The sequence below is a fragment of the Pseudophryne corroboree genome, chromosome 4, assembly GCF_028390025.1.
Source record: "Pseudophryne corroboree isolate aPseCor3 chromosome 4, aPseCor3.hap2, whole genome shotgun sequence".
In the NCBI taxonomy this organism is placed as follows: Eukaryota; Metazoa; Chordata; class Amphibia; order Anura; family Myobatrachidae; genus Pseudophryne; species Pseudophryne corroboree.
In genome coordinates this window covers 789973112-789997478 of record NC_086447.1, presented here as the reverse complement: position 1 = coordinate 789997478, position 24367 = coordinate 789973112, and positions in this window count along the sequence as shown.

Here is a 24367-nt window from a genome sequence, read left to right as displayed (position 1 = left end):
TCGTTCGCAGATTTAACTCTGAATCAGTCCTCACTCATAGAATCAACTAAAAATTAGTCCTCATTCACAGATTCAACTCTGAATTAGTCATCATTCACAGATTCAACTCTGAATTAGTCCTCAATCACAGATTCAACTCTGAATTAGTCCTCATTCACAGATTCAACTCTGAATCAGTCATCATTCACAGATAAAACTCTGAATCAGTCCATGTTCGCAGATTCAACTCTGAATTAGTCCTCTTTCACAGATTCAACTCTGAATCAGTCCTCTTTCGCAGATTTAACTCTGAATCAGTCCTCGTTCGCAGATTCAACCCTGAATCAGTCCTTCGCAGATTCAACTCTGGGGTACATTTACTAAGATTCGTATTTTCCCGTTTCAGGTCAAAGTTCAATCACGAATGACATCGAAAGTGTAAAACTGCAACTTTTTGAATTTGTTACGATGGATTTACTAAGCTGTCGTATTCGGGTTTTTCTTTTCTTCCGATGTCGATGTCATTCGTGTTTTTTTTGTGTTTTTTACGGCAGTGATTAGCAAAACACTGCCGACTTTTTTACAATTAATCTCGGCCGGATCTGTGTGATCCGTGCTGGGGTTCTATTTTTTTTTTTTTTTTTTAATTAAACACTGTAAAATTTTTTAAAAAAATTGCGTGGGGTCCCCCCTCCTAAGCATAACCAGCCTCGGGCTCTTTGAACCGATCCTGGTTGCCGAAATATGGGAAAAAATTGACAGGGGTTCCCCCATATTTAAGCAACCAGCATCGGGCTCTGCGCCTGGTCCTGGTTCCAAAAATACGGGGGTCAAAAAGAGTAGGGGTCCCCCGTATTTTTAAAACCAGCACCGGGCTCCACTAGCTGGACAGATAATGCCACAGCCGGGGGTCACTTTTATATAGTGCCCTGCGGCCGTGGCATCAAAAATCCAACTAGTCACCCCTGGCCGGGGTACCCTGGGGGAGTGGGGACCCCTTCAATCAAGGGGTCCCCCCCCCCCAGCCACCCAAGGGCCAGGGGTGAAGCCCGAGGCTGTCCCCCCCATCCAATGGGCTGCGGATGGGGAGGCTGATAGCCTTTTGTGATAATGAAAAGATATTGTTTTTAGTAGCAGTACTACAAGTCCCAGCAAGCCTCCCCCGCATGCTGGTACTTGGAGAACCACAAGTACCAGCATGCGGCGGAAAAACGGGCCCGCTGGTACCTGTAGTACTACTACTAAAAAAATACCCAAAAAAACACAAGACACACACACCGTGAAAGTATAATTTTATTACATACATACACACATACATACATACTTACCTTATGTTCCCACGCAGGTCGGTCCTCTTCTCCAGTAGAATCCAAGGGGTACCTGTTGAAGAAATTATACTCACGAGATCCAGGGGCCCAGGGTCCTCGGAGAAATCCTTTGTAATCCACGTACTTGAAAAAAAAAAAAAAAACGCTTACCCGAGCCACGCACTAAAAGGGGACCCATGTTTGCACATGGATCCCCTTTTCCCGACTGCCAGAAAACCCACTCTGACTGATGTCTAAGTGGGTTTCCTCAGCCAATCAGGGAGCGCCACGTTGTAGCACTCTCCTGATCGGCTGTGTGCTTCTGTCCTAACTGACAGGCGGCACACGGCAGTGTTACAATGTAGCGCCTATGCGCTACATTGTAACCAATGCTGGGAACTTTCTGCTCAGCGGTGACGTCACTTTAGGTCAACCGCAGGGCAGAAAGTTCCCACCATTGGTTACAATGGAGCGCATAGGCGCTACATTGTAACACTGCCGTGTGCTGCCTGTCAGTCAGGACAGGAGCACACAGCCGATCAGGAGAGTGCTACAACGTGGCGCTCCCTGATTGGCTGAGGAAACCCACTTAGACATCAGTCAGAGTGGGTTTTCTGGCAGTCGGGAAAAGGGGATCCATGTGCAAACATGGGTCCCCTTTTAGTGCGTGGCTCGGGTAAGCGTTTTTTTTTTTTTTTCAAGTACGTGGATTACAAAGGATTTCTCCGAGGACCCTGGGCCCCTGGATCTCGTGAGTATAATTTCTTCAACAGGTACCCCTTGGATTCTACTGGAGAAGAGGACCGACCTGCGTAGGAACATAAGGTAAGTATGTATGTATGTGTGTGTGTATGTAATAAAATTATACTTTCACGGTGTGTGTGTCTTGTGTTTTTTTGGGTATTTTTTTAGTAGTAGTACTACAGGTACCAGCGGGCCCGTTTTTCCGCCGCATGCTGGTACTTGTGGTTCTCCAAGTACCAGCATGCGGGGGAGGCTTGCTGGGACTTGTAGTACTGCTACTAAAAACAATATCTTTTCATTATCACAAAAGGCTATCAGCCTCCCCATCCGCAGCCCATTGGATGGGGGGGGACAGCCTCGGGCTTCACCCCTGGCCCTTGGGTGGCTGGGGGGGGGGACCCCTTGATTGAAGGGGTCCCCACTCCCCCAGGGTACCCCGGCCAGGGGTGACTAGTTGGATTTTTGATGCCACGGCCGCAGGGCACTATATCAAAGTGACCCCCGGCTGTGGCATTATCTGTCCAGCTAGTGGAGCCCGGTGCTGGTTTTAAAAATACGGGGGACCCCTACTCTTTTTGTCCCCCGTATTTTTGGAACCAGGACCAGGCGCAGAGCCCGATGCTGGTTGCTTAAATATGGGGGAACCCCTGTCCATTTTTTCCCCATATTTCTGCAACCAGGATCGGCTCAAAGAGCCCGAGGCTGGTTATGCTTAGGAGGGGGGACCCCACGCAATTTTTTTAAATAAAATAACAACTTTCCCACCCCTTCCCACTGATATACATGCACGGATCTCATGGATCCCTGCATGCCTATCCAATCACGGAAAAAAAAAGTAGGTCTGTTTTTTTTTAGCACTTTTTTACGAGTTGTAATTTTTCACGGCAGTGTTTGTTTTTTTTTTGCTGTGCACTTCTTAGTAAATGACCGAGATTCATACTTAAACAGCCGCGTTTTGACCGATGGTGTATTCATTCGTGATTTTTTTCTTGGACTTCAAAATATTACGAATGCCCTCATCACTGCCGTGATTATTGCTTAGTAAATTACCGAGATGACACTTTGATGAAAAAACGGCATCTCGGTCAAAATCGGGAGCTTAGTAAATTTACCCCTCTGAGTCAGTTTTGTTCACAGATTCAACTCTCTATCAGTCCTCACTGAAATAAACTTGTTCCTAGTACTGTGATAGCCTGCACATAGTTTCAGCCAATAGCAGTGGCAGCCTTCACTGTGTGTAGATAGTGGGCATCCTTTAACTTTGGACTCCTGTCCAAAGTGAGTAAGATACTGCCCTAGATGGTAAGTGATAAAGTGAGTCCTTCCCTTTTTTTTTTTTATGGTAAAAATGTTCTAATTCATTTTTTTTTTAAATATTAATGTTTATACTGTAGTGGTTTTTATTTCATTTGCAATTTGATGTACAATATTTATCTAGTGTTTGAAATGTTATCATTAAAACTATTAGTGTTACTGTACCATGTTTACTCCCCTTTGTTCTGTGCTGACTATGCTAATGTTAATTAGAATAATACTGTCTAACATCCATTTAAATCTTATTTTTAAACTATACAAAACACATTTCCCATGCTGCACCCTATCAGAGGAATGTCACCCCATCAACCTTCAGACCTCAGGCCTGAAACACACCCTGAAAATGCACCACTTCGAGGAAATTTACCCAGTGTCATCATTATTTAACAAAACCAACACCCAACACTAATCAGACTCTATTGTTTATCTATTAGTAATAAGAATATTTAGTCATTACAGTTCTTTGAAAGCAGAAACTGTAATGTTTAATTCAAGCTTTGTTATTACGGGAGGATTGAAAGCTCAATGTCCATTTTAGTAGACACATGGTACTGCTGCATCTGCCCATGATAAGTGTATGTTGTGTTAAGGACCGTGTCAGAATGAGGAGACAAAATTAAGTATTCACAATGTAATAAGCCATTAAGGGGTCTATTTACTAAACCTTGGATGGAGATAAATCCGACGGAGATAAAGTTCCAGCCAATCAGCTCCTAACTGCCATGTCACAGGCTGGGTTTGAAAAAGTACAGTTAGGAGCAGATTGGCTGGGACTTTATCTCCGTCGGATTTATCTCCATCCAAGGCTTAGTAAATAGACCCCTAAATGAGTTATAAAGGAACATTTTACATCAGGAAAACTTCAACTACATTTTTGTATTTATGGCCAATTTTTACAGTAAATAAAATGTTACATTTCTTTATGCAAGAACAGCAAAATGCCATAAGAGCAATATAAGTGTATACTAATCTGAAAGGTCTAAGAGGCATTGGATGCCTTATGGCCTCAAACACAAGTGTCACTCTCTGAACAAGCCCAGGATCCTGTGGCAGGCAAATGTTATATAAAACTGTTCTTAGATATTAAGAACAAAATAATTAGTCTTATCGAGATCTCTATCAACATTCAGTTTTATTTGAAAATTCAATTCGACTGGCGCCCAAGATGGCTGCCTCACCTTTTGTATGCTCCTGATCATCTCCATAAAACATCTTAAATTCACCACAACTGACCTATGAATCATCATAAATATCCATGGACTTACCTTTAACTTGTACTACTCTACGCGGACATTTCATCAAAACCAACGGATTGCATTCCTGCGCTGAGATACACACTGGATTGAATCCTGGACTGAATCCTCTGCACATCTCCACTGAGAAATCCTTCAGTTTAGCAGCTGCTGTACTCTGCATTGGACATTACCCAGATAAGGTACTGTGGATTACAACCTATCTTTGGCTACATCCAGCCCCTCACTTAGACATCATCCACCTCTGTTCTCTGAGCAACAAATAACTGACTTATTGCATTAATCTACTAATATCAGTATATTCAGGCTCTGAATTGCTGAAGGCTCACTGTTTAAAATCAGGATCCATTTCCAGGACACGTTATCACTACTACCCCCACAAAAAAAAAAAAAAATCTACTTCAAAGGCCTCTCACACTGAGACTTTTCACACCTACACAGTAGGAATTGGCTTCTAACACCTTCCAAAAGACTGCCTATCCTAGGATAATTGACTAAATCAGCAGTTATTTTATTTATTACTTGCTTCAAACACACCCAATAGGTTATAGCAATAACTTTGTTCATATGCCATTATAATTTTGGATCACATACCGAATTGGGGGAAAACAAATCACAAAAAGGAAAAACAAAAACAAAAAAAACAAAACAAAACATTGCTTTCTCTCCCTCTCTCATCATCATATGCAGCTCAAACTTATAGTAATCTGTCATTGATGACCAAATGTATACGTATTGCTCCAGCTTCATTCTTTCACTCCGCCAACCACGTTCTGCAGTTCCTATCACACCATCACAGGCTTCTATTCTCCAATCCCTTGGCATTTTAAAAAGAAAACACTGGCGCATTCGTGGGAAGCGAGCAGGCCGGAAATGTATTTCCCCCGGTAACCATCTAAGTCCTTTGCCCACCTGCTCACCCTCATACTCAAAGAACAATCAAATAGAAGTGATACCCAAAAGACGGCCCTGTGTTTGGAAGGACAGAACTGTCAACTCTCACTTTGTGACCCCCATACCCAGAGCTCCTGCACTTAACATAAAGAAAACTGAAGGCCCTCTGGTATGCCCAATCAGGTCAGTCCTTTGTAATGCCAGATCTATAAGAAACAAGACTGCAACAATTGCTGACCTTATTGAATCTGCAGATCTAGCCTGTATTACAGAGACCTGGCTAGATGAAAATGCAGCACCTATATTGGAGGCTGCAGTACCAACAAACTACTCTGTCATCCACAACCCAAGACTGGACCGCAGGGGTGGCGGGGTGGCTATCTGCTTCAAAAAAGAACTTAAACTTAGGGTCCACCCTATTGAAACTACTCGCTCATTCGAGTGCATTGCTGCCCGGAGTTCGACAGGATTAGGTTTCAGAGTACGTCTCATTTACCGGCCACCTGGAGATGGAAAGATATTTCTACAAGAAATTGCAGACACTGTTGCTGGCCTGGTTCTGGAACATCAAAGATGGCTCATCCTCGGGGATTTCAATGCATGGGTGGATGATGAGCTCTCACGCCTTGGCCAAGACCTCCTGTGCACAATGAATGGTCTGGGCTTCACACAGGTCGTTCCCTCTGCCACACATAAAAGTGGTCACACTCTTGACCTTGTCTTTCAGATTGGATTAGAAGTCACTGGCCTAAAAATAAACCCAGTCATCTGGTCAGACCACTACTCCCTCTGGTTCTCAGTTGCAACCCCTCAAATAAGATCTCTGCCCGTGGAGTTGACCAGGTATCGTCCAAGGAGGGGTATGACTCCCCAGGCTCTTGCAGCAAATCTGGATCTCTCTGCTATACTGGGTGCCTGTGAAGATCCCTGTTCCCTAGTCCGTTATTATAATAGGGATGTTATGGCTGCAATTGATGTTATCGCCCCTGTGCGTTTAAGACCTCGTAAACCACAACGTCAAGCTCCATGGTTCGACAACAGTGTTAGTGAGCTCAAGAAAAGGGGGCGTAGACTGGAAAGACGATGGAGGAAGACTAACCTAGTGGATGACAATAAAGCATAACGAAGAATATCAATCGACAATCACTCGTAAGAAGGCACAGTTCCTGTCAAATGAGATCACAGCAGCAAACAATAGGCCAGCTCAGCTTTTCCGCACAGTGGAGATGCTTTGCAAGCCAGCATGCCTGCAGACTGATGAGACCCTCTCCCAGGCAAGATGCAACGAGTTTGCAAACTTCTTTGCAGATAAAATATCCACCATCCGGGCTGGAATCTCCACAGTGCCATCAAAGGAGTGCCAAACTACAAAGCCTGCCAATATAAGCTACATGCCTTCATGGACCAGCTTTGACCCAGTGGATGTAAAGGACACTGCTGAAATTGCTCGAATTTTGCGTCCCACCACCTGTGATCTGGACCCAGCCTCAACCAAGCTTCTAATAGGTTGTATGGATATAATTGGTCCTGTCTTTACAAAAATTGTTCAATGCTCTTTGCAGACAGGCATTTTTCCTGGACCCCTAAAGGAAGCAATTGTTAGACCGCTTCTTAAAAAACCTAATTTAGATCCCGACTGCATGATCAACTACAGACCGGTATCAAACCTTCCTTTCCTAGGAAAGGTTATTGAGAAAGTCGTTGCAAATCAACTGGAAACCCGCCAGTGACAACCCATGATATTTATGATCCATTTCAATCAGGATTCAGGAGAAGACATAGCACTGAAACAGCCCTGGTGTGTGTGTCAAATGATCTTCTAATGGCAAAAGACAGAGGTGACTGTTCAATATTAATCCTTCTGGATCTCTCGGCAGCATTTGATACCGTGGACCATGGGATTCTGATTGAGCGACTGATACATTTCTGTGGTCTGGATGGCACAGTCCTAAGCTGGTTCAAATCATTTCTCACAGGCAGGTCACAGAGAGTATCATCTGGATTATACTCATCACCACCAGTGCCATTGCCATGTGGTGTCCCACAAGGTTCTATACTATCCCCCATGCTTTTTGCAGTATACATGCTCCCATTGGGCGAAATAATCAGGCGCCATGGCCTGGTCTACCACTGCTATGCAGATGATACACAACTGTACTTGTCCTTTGCTCCGGGCACTGATAACCCAATAGCAACCCTAAATGGCTGTCTAGCTGAACTACAGGAGTGGATGAGCGCCAGTTGGCTGCGACTGAACCCGGATAAAACAGAGGTCCTTTTGATATGACCGCAACATCAAAGGACAAGACTGCAGCATAGCCAACCAACTGGACTTACACTGGGGGATTCAGAATTACAGACCAGTGATCGTGTGCGGAATCTTGGCGTTGTCCTGGATGGTGGCTTGACACTTAAACATCAGATATCAGCCACAATCAAATCCTCATTCTTTCACCTGAGGAACATAGCCAGAATCAAGCACTTAATTCCCTCAGATGACATGCCAAAAGTCATACATGCATTTGTATCATCTCGTTTAGACTACTGTAATGCCCTCTACCTTGGTCTACCAGCAAAAGAATTGCAACGCTTACAGCTGGTGCAAAACACAGCTGCCAGGCTATTAACCAACCAGCCCCGTTCTAGCCACATAACACCCATCCTCTACTCCCTTCACTGGCTGCCTGTAAGATGGCGAATCATCTTCAAGATTGGCTTACTGAGTTTCAAAGCATTACATGACCAAGGCCCAAGGTACCTGAAACAGCTTCTGACCCCATACTGCCCCACTCGATTACTGCGATCTGTAGATGAAGGACTTTTAGCAGTACCTAGAATCTACCGTAATTCATCTGGGGGTCGAGCTTTTAGTCATGCGGCTCCGACTCTATGGAACTCACTTCCCCGCACAGTGCGAGAGGCCCCAACTATAGAATCCTTCAAAAGTAGACTCAAGACTTTTCTGTTTACTAAAACATTTCCATAGTGTCCTTTTTAGTATCTTCATGCTTCTGTATTTTATGAAAATGTACTTCATTATTTTCTGTACTATATTATGCTATGTATCTGTTAAGCGCCTTGAGTCCTATTGGAGAAAGAGCGCTATATAAATAAAATTATTATTATTATTATTATAATTCTGTTTGAAAGTTATAATTGGACAAAATCAACATATTGTAAATAAATAATTCTAAGCTCTCACAAGCAAGAGTCTCGCTTCCACTGTCTCATGTCTGATCCTTATTGGTTAATCTAGTACTTTACGTCCTTGTTCTATTTCTAGGTATGATTTGTTTGTTTTTTGTATTTGTTACAATGAGGGGTATTCAATTAGCCTGATGCGGCGCGCTCCTCCCCCCGATGCCGGCACTTGTCAGGGATTATGGTTCGGGTGCCTCACGCACCCGAAGCATAGTCCGTGATAACTGGCCGCTGAAGCCGCGATGACACATGGGATCAGGGAGGATATCCCCGATCCTATGTATTATCACACAATCGCAGTTCCATTTTCCGGCCGTTCAAAACGCCCTCTAATTGGATACTGTGTTACTGACCATCGTTCAAAAATCACAGTATCAGGCCATTTTGATCTGCTGAAAACGGATCACATCTAATTGGATACCCCCCATGACTGTCTGACATAGCAGAGCTATGTGGCATAATGTAAATAAATGATGATGATGATGATGATGATGATGATAATAATAATCATACCCCAAACTATAAAAATGTCCAGCGACAACAATGCAATGAAAACTACCATATAGCTTTACAACTACCAGCATGGAATTGATGGCTATGTGGTTTTACAAGCATGACTATATAGTTATTGGTTACTGGCTGCCACAACTTGCTGGGACTTGTAGTTCAGCACCAATATTTAATGTGTTTACTATTTAAAAAAACTAAATGTATTTATAGTACATGTTTACTCAGAGCACCATTTTCTCAATAATTTCAATTGACAACAAATACAGTATTTATGGGCTTTGGCCCCAGTGAAATACATTGTCCATTAAAACAACTCTTCTCGCTGTCTTCCATGCATCTAAAATCGGTCTGATTATTTTTGGTGGTTCCCACTGTCAATTTACATTTTGTCAGTTGATATACCCGACACTGCTTCATAATCGCAACCAATGGTTCCAAAACTTGGTGCCATGGCACTTGCAGGCATGCCACGTGTTGGTGATCCAGAACCAAATTAATTATAGTCCTAGGTATAGGCTATAACCAGAGCTGGTGGATGCCAGTCATAAAATATGTGAAAAAACAGAAGTGCAGGCATGAACACCACCACCACCACCACCACACAGCTGAACCTAAGGAATAACAGGTAAGCAAGTGACTTGATTTAATAACATTTTCTAAATTTTTCAATAAAAAAACTTTGGCCCTAGTGGTGCTGTGATACAAATGTTGATACACTAGGGTGCTGTATCAAGAAAGTGTGGGAACCACTGGCTCTGAACACAAAATAGGTGACTTGTGTTTTTGATATGTACAGTATGGTGATCTATCTATATGGAAGGCAATTAATTTACCACCGGTCAGGATACCGACGACGGAGTCCTGACCGCCAGTTATTTCCCCCACTTGGGTGGTGTTCCATGGCAACACCCGAGGGGGAATAGAACCCTGTAGCGTCCGAAGGCCGCCACCGGCATCCCGACTGCCCGGATCTCATACTGATCCCATCTATATAATAATTTACAGCTGTATGGCGTTTTGCCTTTATGAGAATTACAAATCACCATGTATTTCACTAAAAAAGGGATATTTGGACAAAATCAGTATTTGATAGATCTCCTTCTGTATATCTGTGCTACTGTAATTCCCAGTCTTTTCTTGCAGTATATTTCCTGCATCCAAAAGTCCGTCTCTCTCTGTGATCTGTCATCCTTCCTTCTTGCTCTGATGTCGTATAGTGCAAATAACATACAGGAGTAGCACTGTTTTCCATATAACCACAAAGTACCCCCATTACACTGACATATCATTTATTCACAAGCATTGTCTTACTTTATGTATTTATTATTATTTAGATAGTACATCTTTGGTTCCATAAGCCATAGAATTACATTGTTTAGGAAACTGCCAGTGTTCTCTGTGTAGTGAAACAATAGGTCAATTTACCAGTGACAGTATCACAATATCACAATATCGCCCTACTACAATAGCACTGAATAACAATATCACATCCCAGCTCGCTGTCTCCTGGCAAGTGATAACCTGGCTATATTTTTCTGCATGCCGTGGCTACTTTCTAATGCTGTGAAAGATACTGTTGTGTTTAGCAATAGTGTCAATGGTGAAGGGAAAATATAAGCATAAATATAAGCCTGATTTCCAGCACTCAACTGATTTAATCTAAGCTGTTCTGTGCCATTATAATCCCTCCTTTCAGGTCTGCCCTTTCCCCATGGGTCAGATGAACAGAAACCCCATTCCTGATGCATCAATTTGCTAAAACTTGCTGAGACTGTAATTGTCCCTGGCAGCGTCAGACTGGGATCACACTTATGTAGATGGTAACAGGGAAAGAACCTGTTTGATAGCAGGAATAGCTCCTATGTATCTCAGTGCGTGTTACAGAACAACACAGACAAAAGACATTACATTAGGATAATAAGTTACAGATTGAGAGGAAAGTACAGAAAGTGACCAGTAATGACCAGGGCACATATTGGTCAGTGGCACTGAGCTGGCCGTAAGTAATATGACCATCTATGCTGTTCTTGCAGGTACGAGCATGTCCTATCTGAAAGGGCAGAGGGATTTGTTTTAATAAAGAAAGTTAATGGCGTGAAAATACATACAAGGCAATAAACTCTCCTGTTATATGATGTGGTTCAAAACGTCAACATTCAAAAAGTCAGCATGAATGGGATGTTGACATGTCAGTATATGGGATGTCGACATGTCAGTCGACAGGCAATGCAATGTTGTGTAGACTTATCTAACTCTAAACCTAATCGCAGTCTAATCCTAACATCAGTTAAAATTGTTTATATTCTGTCAATATTCAAATGTCGACAATTTGTCAGTGTCAACATTCTGACTATTAACCATGTGACATCCTGGGGTTGACATTCTTATTGCTGATAGGATGATAGCCTTAAGTTTTAGCTACTGTATATTAATATAACAAAAGTATATAGAATTTGGGATTGCGATCAGGCATGCACTTTTGCTAAATTCAATCATGTAAGTGATACATAGGAGTCATTAGGACTGATTTACAAAGCAAAATTAATATGCGTTTCAAATCCTCTGCTATGCACCAATTCACTTGGATGGTACATACAGCTAATGCCATAGCAAGGGGTGGTCCAGTCAGTGCTGCCATTCTGGGTGCAAGTCATAGCAGTACAGTTGGCAATCACAATCCCAATGGTCAGGATGCCGACTGCGCCATCCCAACGGTCAAAAGCTCGACCCTAACGCACTCCTCCCACAGTCTGACCCTAACCACAGCATCACCTAGTCCGCATAGCTGCCCCCCACCTCCTGCACCGCCGCATAAACCTAACTTGCCACACACACACACGCAGCCTAACCTAGGCAGGAAATGTGAAACAGAAATACTATTCTAAGCAAATGTGTAAATATAACATTAAGGCCCAGAGTTATCAAGCCCTGGAGAGTGATAAATTGCACGGTGATAAAGGGGGTCATTCTGACCTGATCGGTCGCTGCAGTTCTTTGCAGCGCAGCAATCAGGTCAGAACTGCGCATGGCGCTGGTGCATGGCTGACAGCCGATGGCTGTCGTTGCCTAGTAATCGCCTCTGCCTGATTGACAGGCAGAGGCGGTCGCTGGGCAGGAGGAAGCAGCATGGGTTCGTTTGGCCGTCGTTTTGTGGGCGCGGTCTGGCCAACGCAGGCGTGGTCGAACTGAGCCAAGGGGCGGGCCGCAGCGGCTGCTTGAAGTCACATGCAGCCGCTGCGACCCGGGCAGCGACAAGTAGCTCCTGGCCAGCACGCAAATTCTGCGCTGGCCGGGAGCTACTCCTGAAGTGCAAAAGCATTGACGCTGTGCGATGCTTTTGCACTTCTGCGACGGGGCAGGGACTGACATGCGGAGCGGGTTAGCCCTGTGCTGGGCATCCCCCCGCATGTCTGTGTTCCTGATCGTAGCTGTGCTAAATTTAGCACAGCTACGATCAAGTCGGAATCACTCCCAAAGTACCAACCAATCATCTCCTAACTGTCATTTTTCAAACACAGTTTGTAACATTGCAGTTAGGAGCTGATTGGCTGGCATTTTCCATTTCCATTTTCTACTACCACTGTACATAGCTGTCTAGTAACTTATTTGTATCTTAAATGAATCATGTTAGTGAAGGGAATTGTGTCCCTTCTGTGTGCAGAAAAGGAAATTGGCAGCGTTTTCAGATTCCTATATGGTAAAATAAATTCAGTTCACCAGCAAATGAACCATAAATATGACATTTATTTCAATATAATCAGTATCACATATAGGTCCTTATTCAGAGTCAGTATTAAACTTAATTGCAAATTGAGATTTTTGTTAAAGTCTCTTTGACATCTATTCACAGTCAGTTGCATCTGTAAAACTCAAGAAGCATCTCCCTCCTCTTGGTGCACCTGGCTGAGATGAGACTATATTGTGACTGGAGGCGACGCTTCATGGACAGTACAGAAAATGCTAAAAATCTAGGTACACAATAGAAATACAGTGATGGCCGGAATGTGCAGGTAATAAGTACCTAACTGGCTTGAAGCATCTGTATTGCTCCTCAAAGCAAATGTCATTATTTTTCCATTTCAGTACTTTTAGGTTCCTTGCAGTGTAAAATGACTTCTTGATCACTGCTCCTGATATTTTACTACATGTGAATAAATGAGAGACCTCTACTAGAGGCTGCGTATGAGTCGTGTTGGCGGTCATGTTAGTCTCAGTTTCAGAATACCTTTTCCGAAACCCCGCCCTACTGTTCCAATATCAGGTGTAAGATGGCGGGGTTGGCAGAAATATGGTCAAACATTGAGGTGTGTAGTGTCATCAGATGCCAATGTTTAAAGGGCATCTGAAATTCATTGCCAGCTTGTTGAGGTGTGCGATGATAGTGTCATGTCGCAGAAATAGGTTTGGGTTTGGTGCACAGCCTTTGTTATCCGTGGTGTACTGTATGTGCTTGGCCAGCCGGATCGCTGCTCATCTTGAATGTTCGTCTTTCCGTTATCAAAGGTAGTGCACTAAACCCAACCTGTTTCCGTGACATGACGTTATCACCGTACACCTCAACAAGTTGGCGAAGATTTTCAGCTGTTGATGAGCCCTTTAAACGTTGACATCTGATGACACCAGCGGCGGGTCCTGCTTACTTTAAGTAGGGGAGCTACCACTACCCCCAGCCTGGAGAATAGAGAAGACATAGAACCCCAGGTCATGGCACCTGCACAGTCGATCCAGCAAGTTGCAGGGACTGATGCATGCACAGATGGCGTGGTGTGACTGCGCATGCACAAACCCCCGGCTGCTATGGACTGCATCAGCTGCAGCCCATAGAAGACAAATTACTACAGGAAGCCATCTCTCTACCTACATCTCCCAATGCTATATGTTACATACAATGTAACTGCTGAACTAAAAGTATCTAATAGACACAAAAAATAACTTTTCATACTCTACACTTTCCAGGCCTGCCATACATAAATCTGGAACACAAAGAACAAATTGATTGGGCAGCTGAGCTATTAACACTTAAACGTTGTTCTTACCACTCTGCCTACTGCGCTATAGGATGACAGGAGGTCTCACACGTGTTACACTGTCATAAATTATAAAATAATAATTTGACAACTAATGGGAATCTTGTGTCAATGTTTGCACTGCATAGAGGTTTTTGTTGTGTTTGTGTCACCCATTCAAGCTGTGGATCATTGCAGCGCAAAAAGTCACACAGCAACTTAAATCCTCTTGTTCTTCCTTATTCAGATTACTATTTCCAGTCCACTACAGCCGTCACTCAGTGTGCGGCCTCTTTGAAGGGAACAAATGAGCCAGATGGACTGCTCAATAGCCAGACACCTCAAGTCATAACAGTCTAGTGAGGCAAGTTAATTCTGCTTGCAAAAGAATTAGCCTTTATTAGCCACTAATGCCAGTTTTTGCTCTGTGTGGGATTGAACAATGGGCATCCCTTTATTGCACACACTGGCAAAACGCATTAGTGATATGTCGGATGGAAAATTGCCTGGGTACTTGCGTAGAATTGCCCATTTGCTGCTTGATATAATCAATTTCAAACCTCCTGTATTTCTGATGCTTATCTCTTTAGATGGACATCAGAATGTATTCCGTTTTGTATTCCGTTTTTCAGATTCAACAAAAATTATTTATATAATATATTGGTTACACAAATGCTAATTATTTGTTATATACAGATGTGTCCGCATACATCTAGCCTCAGTACACCATGTGATGCGAGACGCCTGGTGCAAGCAAGCTGCTAGGTCCTGTGCGACTCTGCTAGCTGCGGGCATCTGTATACGTAGCATTGTAGCACTTCGTATACAGATTCAAGGGTCTATTTACTAAGGGATCCAGTCTTTAGGTCAACAGTAAGTAGGTCGACCACTATTGGTCGACAGTAAGTAGGTCGACATGGTTTCTAGGTCGACAGAGACTCTAGGGCGACATGTTCTAGGACGACATGAGTTTTTCAAATTTTTCTTCATTTTTTTAACTTTTTCATACTTTACGGTCCACGTGAACTACAATTGGGAATGGTAACCTGTGCGGAGTGCAGCGGTAGCGGAGCGAGGCACCATGCCCGAACACGAGCCATGCGAGGGGACACAGTGCACTAATTGGGGTTCCCGGTCACTGTACGGAGAAAACAACACCAAAAAAAGTAAAAAAACTCATGTCGACCTTTTCTCATGTCAACCTAGTACATGTCCTACAAACCATGTCAACCTACTTACTGTCGACCAATAGTGGTCGACCTAAGTCTTGATAAAGCTAAATATTTATCTTATATAAAACCCTTAATGAGGTCTAAGAACACTGTACGCTATTTACGTATGAAGTACCGTAAGGGTACGCTCGTTGCGTAACAATCGCTTAGCTGTGGTCGAGACGCTCAAGCGTCACGTTCGCTCACGGCCAAGAGATCACAGGCAGGCACGCTATTGGCTGCCGACTAACGTAATGATTCGCTATAGCGTAACGGACGCTGTATCGGGAGCGGGCTGCTCGAGCGGTACAGACGCTCACGAGAATACGCTGTTGGTATCGGGCACACTTATAGGTGAGCGACTACCGTAATGCTACGCTATCAGCGTAGCGGACGCTCGAGACCACGAGGAGATCACGAGCGGCGCAGACTCTCACAATGTTAAACCTTTATATCTAAACCATAAACAATGAAATATGCTGTAAAACCTTAGTGTAGAGATAGGGTGTAGATGCAACACAGTCTAACCTTATTAACTTAAAAGCTGTTTGAGCGTCACCGACGCTCTGAGAATACTTAGCACTATAAGAAATACACAGATACAGTGCTTAGGGTCCAACGCCTAATATATATATATATTATGAATGATATACTTGCAAAAGAATTAACACAATACAAGTCATACACTACAATATAACATAGACTACCTAACCAGATAACTACACATGAAATACAATACAATACTATTACGTTTAAGAGACTATGAGAGAAAGAGGAGAAGAGAGAGAGAGAGAGAGATATGGCCCATAACAACAAGGAAAGACAATATGATTGCGGAGAAAACTTACGCACAAAGGAAACGATCGCATGCGCCTCTGGACATCCAGCTCCCGATTTTCAGCAATGATAACCGTTGAAGAGTGAGCTGGATGTGATCGGCTTGTCTATTTATGCCCCACACACAATACAATTCAATGGTCCCTACAATCTCATTGTTCATTGGACACAGGAATTCGGCTTCGCATTATAACAAAAGGTCATAGGTTGATTCATACAGGTGGGCTGTGACTATTTCCAACAGCTCAGGTGGGAGGGAAACTGGGTTTCCCGCCGCATGGATAATTAAGTGCAAATAATAGTAAATGGACATAAACTTCTTATGTCCATAATTATTCGCACGAGCGATTAATCCGCTTCAAACCAACACCGGAATATTGCTAATTAGATACTCTTCCGATGGATACTAAACACCACTGTATTACTCCTGTCTGACCCTTCGTATCAAACAAAGGGGGATTTCTCTGTTCATGAACATTCTACATTAACCAAACTTTCAGAATCTATCAAAGGGACCATGATCTACAAAATACATTATATAGTGAAAATATGTAACGATTGAGTCGCACGCTACGAACACATGAACTCTACCGTAAATGCACATACCGCGTGCCCGCGGGTGCCCGCAACAGCGAGTATGCGCACGCACGGGGGAGCGCACGCATGCGCAGCGCAGACCTGTGTGAGGTGCAAATATGGCAGTGTGCATAGAGATATTTTTCTGACTTTGACAGTCCACCCTTTGGCAGTCAACAATAACTGCCACTTCCTAAAACATTTCAAAAAGAGAAAAATATATGTCAGGGGTTAATACATTTACATGGTTGGGTAGGGGAGGAGAGGAGAAGGTAGGAAAAGGGTATGACCTAGTGAGATAGCAGAAGCATGTGTATATGAATCCATGTTTGGGGGGGTCATGTATCATCGTGCCGTACGTGTTTTAAATCAAGCTTCGAGGCATTGCGAAGTATACATTTGAATTCCTTCTTATCCCGCGGTACGGGTCTGTGGATGGGCTGTCAAACTTTACCGAGCTCTTTTCGGCTGTGGTTGTAACAAAATGGGGAGCACATCCTAGTTGATGATACATGAATGGGGGAATATGTGATTGCTGATATCTGTGCCTGTATTCCCTATACTATGTGTGTAATTACCTGAAGGTTGTAGAGATGAAGAAAAGACATAATTACGGTAAATGCAGTGGTATTCTATGCCAGGTAAATGAACATTTGTCGGTTGAAGTCTTGTTCGGTGTCTGTTGAATGCAGTCTTCTTTGTGCTTTTGCCCATAAGGTGCGAGCAAAAGCTTTGTCAATGTCCATAGATTTACAAAAGTGTTGGGCTAGCGTAATTTTAAAATTTCTAGGGAAACTGGGGATCTATAGCAAAGTTCATCAAATCTCTGTGTATAAGGTTGTCAAAACTTCTTCTTTAATCCATCTGTTGTCTGTATATCGGCTCATCAAATTCCTCGTCCAAGTGGGTCTTTTTACCTTGGAGGAAACGGAAAAACAGGTGAAAGAAACGGACCATAGAAATCGCATTTTCATCACATCATTGTTTCTACATTTGGGTCATAAATCAGATCCATGGGAATTACAGTTTCCTCACTCCTTAAACTCATTACCCTAGTACGACGATTGCACTTCATTAAAGCCTGACCGCATCTAAATATCAAACCAATTGATATGACAACACCTAAGATACATAGGAGAAACTTCCCAACATCCATTATGACTCCTTGAGCCCATTCTCCTAAACCAGAAAACCAATTTCGCGGGTTCAACCATGACACCCAACCAGTCAGCTCATTACCTACAGCAGCAAGAGTGAGATTGTGTCTCCTGCGAAATTCCCACTTTAGTTGGAGAATATCGTCCATCTTTTGGTCTATGACCTCGACCGGGTCCTCGGTGCTATTCATAATATATGTGCAACATTTCACGCCGTATTGTGTTGCCAGTGTGACACAATATCCGCCTGTCACTGCTGTGAGGTAATTAAGAACCATTCTATGCTGTACCAGTTCTGTTTTATAAGCTTGAAGTTCTCTTCCAGTATACCTAAACGTGTCATCATACATTTCAGTGATATTATCTAACAAATTTGCGAGCGCAGATATGTATTTATAATTCAACACTCCTCTGGCGGTGCGAGTGAAATCTAACGCGATTAGAACCTGAATCCCGGTGGATTCATGGATCATGTCAGAGGCCGGATGCTCTGTTCTTTCTATCAGGTGCCGTTTAACTACGTGCTCGTAATGGGTGTGAGTATAAGGAGCTTGGGCAACACGGTGTATATCTTTCATTTTGGCATGTGATACAGTCATTACTTCAGGCAGTACTTTTCCAATATAACACAATCCTTCAGAGTTTGGGGCAAGCCACTTATACGCCTTCCTCCCGCATATGAAATATGCATCATCGGGGAGAACATATGGGACGGAATAGGACATAACCATATTACACACCTTCCATGTGAAATCTCCTAACCCTAATTCTTCCATCTGCTTAGTACACGTATCAGGTTGTACGATATGTGCACAGTATCCTGGTGATACCTCTCCAAATCTCGTAATCCTATTTCCTAAGGTATACCTATACCGGAAAGATTTTCCTCTACTGGCTATGTGGCGTATAAGCTCTGTGTCTGTAGGCATTCTATCTGCTCTATGCGAAAAGGTCATGGTTTGGTTATTCCATGACACTTCCCAATTTCCCGGCTTTCGGGGATTGGAGATGTTAAAACATAATAGGGACCTATCCACATGGTATTGGTGGAGCTTCAAACTAGGAGGGCTGGAGATATTAAACCTCCTGTCTCCCACCACTTAACTCAAGTACCTCCCCTAACGTTAAAGGAAATGGTACTAGCCCTGATTTGCTATGACCTTGAGGTACTTGAGAGCATACCCAACAATCTGTTTTATTTAACACACTACCCACTAAGGAGTGATAGTCACTCAATGGATGCAGGTCCATATGGATATTAAAACTGGATTGGCATTTCTTAATGCACCCATCCTCCACTACGTTGTCACAGAGCCTACAGATACAGTTTTCTTCAGCTAACAATCCTTCACAATTCCTTCTATTGTCAATGCTATCGGATCGTTTTCTGATACTCGCCTTTACTTGTTGGTTAAGTTGTTCTTGGAAAACTACGCCTCCATTTTTATCATCAGAACCCATTCCAGAACCTCTCTCGACCTCCATGGTACTCTCGCCGGAACAGACTGCTCTGATCAACATCATGGTCAACAGGAAAATCCGGATCACAGTCTCTTGGGGCAAGTCCTTCTTGTAGGAGGAAACAGAGAAGAATGAGAAGGGGGGAAAAATAATTTGAGGGAGAGGGGATGGGAAGTTGGAGAAAAACAATAAAAGGGAACAGGGGATCGACAACTGCTTTTGGTCTTGTGATTTTCAATGCTCAGGTGCCGCCTCAATCCTCCTGGAACAGACACTCCAGTGATACAACCTCTACCGTCTGTTCCTTATCACGGGACCTCTCTGGATCAGCAACCTTCTTACAGTGGGACGAATGAACCCAAGTCTCTCTCTCAGCAACCTTCAATGCTGTAGTGCTAGTCAATAAGACCTGGTATGGTCCTTCCCATCTGTCAATAAGGCAACCTGAGCGTAGAAAATTCCGTATCATTACATAATCCCCAGGTTCAATGTCATGGCAATTACTATCTGGTAAATCAGGAATCACTAACTTCAGATTATCATTTTGATTCCTTAACTGTTTACTCATGTTAATCAAGTATTTTACTGTCACTTCATTGTTACACTTCAAATCATCCTGAGGGTTAATCATAACATGCGGTTGTCGACCAAACAAGATTTCAAAGGGAGACAGATTAAGAGGGGACCTGGGAGTGGTTCTGATGCTGTACAGTACAATGGGTAAAGCTTCTGGCCATGTCAATCCTGTCTCTGCCATCACTTTACTCAGTTTATTTTTAATAGTGCTGTTCACTCTTTCCACTTTCGCGCTCGCCTGTGGACGGTATGGAGTGTGCAGCTTGCTATCAATTCCCATCAACTTACACATTCCTTGAAAGACATCACCTGTAAAATGGGTACCCCTATCACTTTCAATTATTCTAGGGATACCATATCTACATACAAATTCCTGCACAATTTTCTTAGCAGTAAACATAGCGGTATTTGTGGCCGCAGGAAATGCTTCGACCCAATTTGAAAAAACATCTATACAAACAAGTACATATTTCAAATTCCGACAAGGGGGTAATTGTATAAAGTCAATCTGTATTACCTGGAAAGGGCCGCCGGCAGGTGGGATATGAGATGGTTCTGTAGGTATTGCCTTTCCGATGTTCTTTCTCAAACAGGTAAGGCATGACATTGCTCTTTTACTCGCATGAGATGAAAATCCTGGGGCACACCAATATGCTCTTACCAACTTGCACATCCCTTCCTTGCCCAGATGAGTCAGCCCATGAGCTGCCTCAGCTAAACATGGAAGGTATGCTCTGGGGGCCACTGATTTACCGTGTCCATCCGTCCAGAGTCCTGAGGACTCCTGGCCATATCCTTTTGCCTTCCAGACTGCCTTTTCCTGTGTGGAACACAAATTTTGCATCTCACACAACTTCTGTGTGTTGATGGTATTAAATACCATCAGTTGTGTGGTGTCCGTCTGTCTGGGGGTACCGGCTGCTAACTTAGCAGCTTCGTCTGCTCGGCTGTTACCAAGTGATACTGGGTCTTGGCTATATGTGTGTGCTTTACATTTGATAACAGCCACTCTGTCGGGTTCCTGTATCGCTGTTAGAAGCCTTTTTATGTGAGCTGCATGCGCTACCGGTGTACCAGCTGCCGTCATGAAATTTCTGAGGCGCCATAGGGCTCCGAAATCATGGACTACCCCGAATGCGTATCTAGAATCGGTGTAGATATTGGCTGACTTACCCTTAGCCAATTCACATGCTCTGGTTAGGGCGACCAGTTCAGCAACCTGGGCTGAGTGAGGTGGGCCTAGCGGTTCCGCTTCTATGGTGCCTTGGTCGTCTACGACTGCGTATCCAGTACACAAGTCTCCCGAGTCTGACTGTCTATGACAACTACCGTCCGTGTAGAACGTAAGTTCTACATCTTCCAGTGGGTTGTCACTGATGTCAGGCCTTGCGGTAAAATTTTGGGTCAAATATTCCATACAATCATGTGTGTCTTCCTTTGTGTTAAATTCTCCTTCCCCACCACTCTCATCCTCCACCCTTTGTGCCTGTCCAGGCACACCTGGGAGATATGTTGCAGGATTTAATGCACTGCATCTCCTTATGGTGATGTTTACGGGGGCCATTAGTGCCAATTCCCATCTTGTAAACCGCGCTGATGAGACGTGCCTGGTTTGGGCAGAATTTAGCAAGGCTGACACTGCATGTGGTGTATGAATTGTGAGGTTGTGACCTAGCACTACGTCTTCGCTTTTCGTTACTAGCAATGCTATCGCAGCAACGCTTCGCAAGCATGTGGGGAGGGATCGCGCTACCGTGTCTAGCTGAGCGCTGTAGTATGCTACTGGCCTGCTGGCATCACCGTGCTTTTGGGTTAGGACGCCTGCCGCGCAACCAGCACTTTCTGTTCCGTATAGTTCAAAGGGTTTCCCATAGTCTGGCATACCTAATGCTGGTGCCTGCGTTAGGCACTGTTTAAGTCTCTCAAATGCCGTCTCAGACTCGTCTGTATGCGAAATCCGATCAGGTTTGTTTGAGGAGACCATCTCCTGCAAGGGTAACGCTAGAATGGAAAACCCTGGGATCCAATTACGGCAATACCCACACATTCCTAAAAATGTTCTGATCTGTTGCTGGGTTTGTGGCAGAGTCATGTCTCTAATTGCTTGAATTCTATCAGCGGTCAGGTGTCTCAGTCCTTGTGTTAGACAGTGTCCCAAATATATTTTACCTTAGTTTGGCATAATTGCAACTTGTCTTTGGAAACCTTGTGTCCTGTGTCTGAAAGATGAAACAGGAGCTGTTTCGTATCCTTCAGGGATGCTTCCAATGAATCAGAACACAGTAGTAGATCATCCACGTACTGTATTAATACTGATCCACTCTCTGGTTGGAAAGACTGTAAACAATCATGCAAAGCCTGGGAAAAGATACTTGGACTATCTATGAATCCTTGTGGTAATCGAGTCCATGTGTATTGGACTCCTCTGTATGTAAATGCGAACAAATATTGGCTGTCAGGGTGCAGAGGTACCGAAAAGAAAGCGGAGCAGAGGTCAATAACAGTGAAAAATTTCGCAGTGGGAGGGATTTGCATTAGGATGACAGCTGGATTTGGCACTACGGGGAACTGACTCTCAACTATTTTGTTAATCCCCCTTAGATCCTGCACTAGCCTGTAACCCCTCCCCCCACTCTTTTTCACAGGGAAGATGGGACTATTGGCAGTGCTGGACGTTCTTACCATAATGCCCTGTTGTAGCAAGCGCTCTATTACTGGGTACACTCCTAACTCCACCTCTGGCTTCAGAGGGTACTGTGGGATTTTTGGAGCTATCCTACCATCTTTTACTTGTACAACTACCGGAGCTACGTTTGCCATTAATCCAGTGTCCTGTCCATCTTTAGTCCAAAGTGACTCTGGTATCTGAGATGTCATTTCTTCTATTTGGGAGGGAGTCCTATTTGTCATAATGGTATGTGACATTAATTTTGATGGGGAGTCTAACATGTCTCGCACTTCCTGAGCGTGATTCTCAGGTATGTCCAAGAATACACCTTCAGGAGTACAATAAATGACGCACCCCATTTTACACAGTAAGTCTCTTCCCAGGAGATTGGTCGGTGCCGATGCAGCCAGCAAAAAGGAATGCTTGGTATGTAAAGGCCCTACTGTAATCTCGGCTGGTTTGCTAACAGGGTAGTGCTGGACTACTCCTGTTACTCCCATGGCTGGAATTGTCCTACCAGTGGTTCTCATGCCCACTGTCGAATTTATCACTGATTTGGCCGCCCCCGTATCTACAAGAAAGTTTAATGATTTACCAGCTACATTAATTGCAACTTCGGGTTCACTTCCAAGGCTTGCAATCAATTTTACTGGCTGCAGATTACAGGTATGGCCACACCCCTATTGGGTATGGTGACCTCCCTGAATCCCGCTGGCAGCAACTATTTGTGAGGGAGTTAGCTGGGAACTACCAGAGGCGTGCCAGTCTCTGTTCGGGGGGTATCTTTTTGTTTCCCCTGTATGTGGCTCATAACTCCGTCTCTGTGGACCCTGATCCCAATGTCGTGTGTCGTGTCGTTGTCTAGGGGGTTGATAAGATTTTTGTACATTTCTCGATCTACAGTCTCGTGCAAAGTGTCCCTGTTTGTGACAAAAATAACATGTTACCACATTTGACTTACCCACAGGGTTTGGTGATATTAACACAGGCTGTTTTGTGGTCAGGGCCTGTATACTTACTGACATTAACTTATCACCTTGTGACTCCCTGTGTCTGGTGATATTCCGGTCGTGATCAATAGCAGCCTCTCTCAAAGTAGCCACAGACAGACCTCGCCAACATGGTTGTGTGGTCTGTACCCTAGTCTTTAATGACTCTTTTAAACCATCCATCAGTACCGATACTGCTACTTCTCGATGGTTTATGTTTGTTCTAATGTCCTCTATGCCTGTGTATTTTGCCATTTCTGATAATGCTCTGTGAAAATACTCTGCAGCTGTTTCTGACTCCTTTTGTTTAATGGAGAATATCTTGTTCCATTTAACTACCGCTGGGAAATACTCCTTTAACTGTAAGCTTATTCTTTTTACATTATCTTTGTTGTACACATCTGTAAGAGGTACATCCTGATCTAATCCACAGTCAACTAAAAATTGAGTTGCGTCGACGTTGGAGGGTAAACAAGCTCTTAGCAGTACTTGCCAATCTTTATTATTGGGCTCTAAAGTGTTTCCTAGGTCTCTGATGTATTTTTGGCTAGCAACTAAATCTTTTCTAGGGTCAGGGAATTCAGACACTATGGTCCTTAATTCCATTCGGGTAAACGGGCTATACATGGCGATGTTCCTAACAGGAGTGACTCCTGAAGTGTCCGTTTTCCCATTTGGCACTAC